Source organism: Triticum dicoccoides, chromosome 5B, assembly GCF_002162155.2.
Source record: "Triticum dicoccoides isolate Atlit2015 ecotype Zavitan chromosome 5B, WEW_v2.0, whole genome shotgun sequence".
NCBI classification, from domain to species: domain Eukaryota; kingdom Viridiplantae; phylum Streptophyta; class Magnoliopsida; order Poales; family Poaceae; genus Triticum; species Triticum dicoccoides.
In genome coordinates, this window is record NC_041389.1 from 517,816,164 (window position 1) to 517,819,937 (window position 3,774).

Here is a 3,774-nt window from a genome sequence, read left to right on the forward strand (position 1 = left end):
CGCGGCGGCGGCGGGGTGGCGGCGGCGACGCGGGAGGAGTCGCACGACGGCGGCGGCGTGGGAGGATTCGCGCGGCGACGGTGGTGCTGGGGTCACGGTGACGGCGGCGACACGGGAGGAGCGCGCGGCGGCGGCGGTGGCAGCGGAAGACGAGGATTAAAACGTAAAAGCTGATACCGTTTTGCAATACAATAATCTTTGTATTGATTGGGGTGCTGGTGCACGCATATATAATATGAGGGAAGACCTCTACCTCAACTATACAAGACTAGAAGGTGGACTACAACTCCAATATACGTGCAGTATATAATACATACTCAACAAGCTGACTTGATTTTGAGTAACGTGCTGCAAAATTAATGCGTACTCAAAAGGGTTAGTATAGTATTTTTGTTCTGCATGCTTTTTTAGAAAAAAGCAGTGGAGGTCTAGAAGCAGACTAGGAGCAGGATTTAAAAAGGAAACAAAAATCTCCTGATGTGTGCTCTACCGAGCCGAACTCCTGCGGGCACACTGGTCCGCAGTGTCTCCTTGGCTGGACTGCTCGTCGGCCAGATTGCAGAGTCCGCACCACCAGACGATGGGCGGCTCTGTTGTTAAAATTTTCTCGTCCTGATCCTACTATAAACAAAGAAGCATGACGCAGCAACGAGAGGAAAAAAATGATTTACATAAGACAAATCTAATCTGAAAACTATCAGATTGATGGCACTTGAGTAGGCCGACTAGCACATAACAAAACTAGTACTAAAATTGAATTGGTCTCGATTCCTCGTACGGGAGAAAGTAACTAGTAGTACTGAAAACAAAACCAAGATGGATACTTAGCTTTGGGAAGCTTTACGTAGTGATGCCCTTTGGAATCTGTGCATATGGGCACTTCTTTTATGGCCTTGCACAGTGCCGACGCCGGATACTTGTTCCTGGTCAGCCGCGGCTCGCTGGGATTGCAGCCCCAAACTGCCGCATGCATGTGTGCACTTCGTGGGACCTCACATGGCGTACAGGAGTTGCATGTCTCTATGGGTTAGATGTGTTGCTGCTGGCCGCCGCACAGCCCGATCCAACGTACTGCCTGGCAGCGTATAAATTTGTTGAGCTGCAAACAGAGTCGTATGACGCGGCAGCAATGATTTTGCAAAGAAGATAATTTGAACAGATCTAGCTGAAAAAATATAACCTGATTGTCCCATCAATCCGCGACGATCGCCTAGCAGGCTCTTAATGAAAGCATCAATGTCGGTGTCAAAACCGGCGGATCTCGTAGTAGGGGGTCCTAAGCTAGGCGTTTTGGAACGATGGTAACATGGACACGGGGTTTTACCCAGCTTCGGGCTCTCTCGAAGAGATAATACCCTACATGCTGCATTTGATTGTATTCATATGGGTGTAGTACAGAGTACATGTATCTATCACGAGATTGTAGTAATGAATATGAGATTGTCTATCGAGTAGTCTGGCCTCGGTTTATATAAGACGCCGGAGGCCTAGGGTTTAGGAGAGTCCTTGTCTTGGGTGCCAAGTCTGGTGGAGTCTTCCTTGTATGCGGCAGGGGTTGTCCGAACTGGCCCATGAGTACACGGCCATGGGGGTCCTCGGCCCAATCCAACTGACCGGGAGACGACGTGGTGAGTACCCCCTAGTCCAGGACACCGTCAGTCGTAGTGGCTGGTCGGCGGCGGCGGAACAAGGCCGGTGGCAGTGGCGATGTTCTGTCTGGATCCCGGGCGGTGGCCCAGGATTGTGGTGGCGGGTGAAGCTCGGGCTTCCCGCGGCAACATGGTGTGGTGTAGTCCCTGTCCAAGGCAGATCTGTGACGGTGATCTGATTGCGGATTGGTTCAGATCAGAGACGGTGATGATTGCGCGTGATCCATCTCGGCGGCTCTCGCGGTTTGGCGAGGTGGGGGTGGGAGCCCTCCTCCCAGGCTTCACTGGTGGCACACTCTATAGTGGCCGGTGCGCCAGGGCTCCTACGGTGGCACTGCTATTTCGGTTGGTCACCGGATCTAGGTGGCTAGATCTGGGGCTTTGAAGGTGGTCGAGACGGTGCATAGATTGTCGGGTGGATTTCTTGGAACGGATTCGGGTGAAAACCTGGTTTTCAGTCGTTGTCCGGAGCCGGTGATGACGATGCCCTTATCATCGTTTCCTTCATGACGGCCTCATCGAGGTGAAACTCCCAACCCCACCCAATACCTTCGGGGGAAACCCTAGATCAGTTGATCGAATGACGGCGGCATTCATGTGTCATTACCCCCTTGGGGGCGGCATTCTTGGAGATGCACTCGGGCTCGAGGGACCCGTGGTTGGCTTCTTCGATGGAGCAGTGTTTCTTTCTACATATTCATGGTAGAGGTTTTTGGCGGCATGGAGCAGCAGAGGCTTGGCGTCAGATGTGTGGCGATGGATACGCGCAGGAGCTCGACGTTGTCTGGCGTTGTGGTGGCATCGGCAGTAGCTAGACCGGGCAAGGTAGATGCAACAGTACATCTCTGAAGATAGATTGGTGGCAGGTGGATGTGGCGACCTCATACCCGGCAGGTATCCTGGTTGAGGAACACGCTGGACTGGTGGGTGCCCATACCCGGCAGACATCCTGGTTGGGACCTCAGGTCTTAGATGTTTAGGTTTGGCTGCGAGGTCTGTTTAGTATTAGGCCCAGACTATCAGCATCCCTTCATCAATTGGATAGGAGTAGCGACAGTTTGTTGCCTAGATGTTGGCTTCAGTCTTACTATTGTATGACTTTGTAAGGTCTTGTGTGAATAATTAATAAAATGGCTGCATGCATCGTCCAGATGCAGAGGCCGGGGGTCCTGCACCATTTCTAAAAAAAAGGGACGACCCATTCGGTTTGTCCGATTCGTTTTTAATCAATTTATCATTTTGGGCATTTAATACAATCTTGATTGGAATAAATGAAATACTGCGCATGATTAAACAAATAATTCACTTAGTTTACAACCAAAAAATTTAAAATCACATAGTTTACAACCAGATGAATTTAAAATTGTAGTAAATAAGTTGGATAAAAATGACAACATAGAACTATTGGTTTCCTACATGAGTCCAGATATGCTTAACTAAATCATTTTGAAGTTGAATGTGAGTTTCCGTGGTAATCCCATTCTTGGTCATAGCTATTGTCATCAAGCTCATCATTTACGACCACGTTGTGCATGTTCACACAAGCAATTACCACCTCCCACACAGTGCCAATGCTCCATCTTCTAGCAGGGTACCGAACAATAACCCGATGAGATTGAAGCACAATAAAAGCACGCTCCACATCCTTTCTTAGCACTCTCTTGCTGCACACCATGGAGGATCAGAGATTGTCTTCACAAATGTAGACCATGGAGGAAAAATACCATCAGTTACGTAGTATCCCTTGTTCTACGGGTGGCCATTGATCTCATAGTTGACCTCCGAGGAATTGCCTTCCAAAAGCCTCGAGAACACCGGAGAGCGTTGAAGCACGTTGATGTCATTGTGAGAACCTGACATGACAAAAAAGTAGTGCCAAGTCCAGAGATCTTGTGATACCACGACTTCAAGTATAACTGTGCAACCATCACCATGACCCTTATATTGCATTTTCCAAGGAAATGAATAGTTCTTCAACTCTCAGTGCATACCATCTATGCTTCCAGGCATCCCTCGATAGCCTCTTGAAGCATTGATCGATAACAACCGGGTTGTATCCTCAGCATTTGGTTCTCTCAAGTACTTCGACAGGCGGCGGCAAGCTGGTGAACTAAGATTTGGGCCG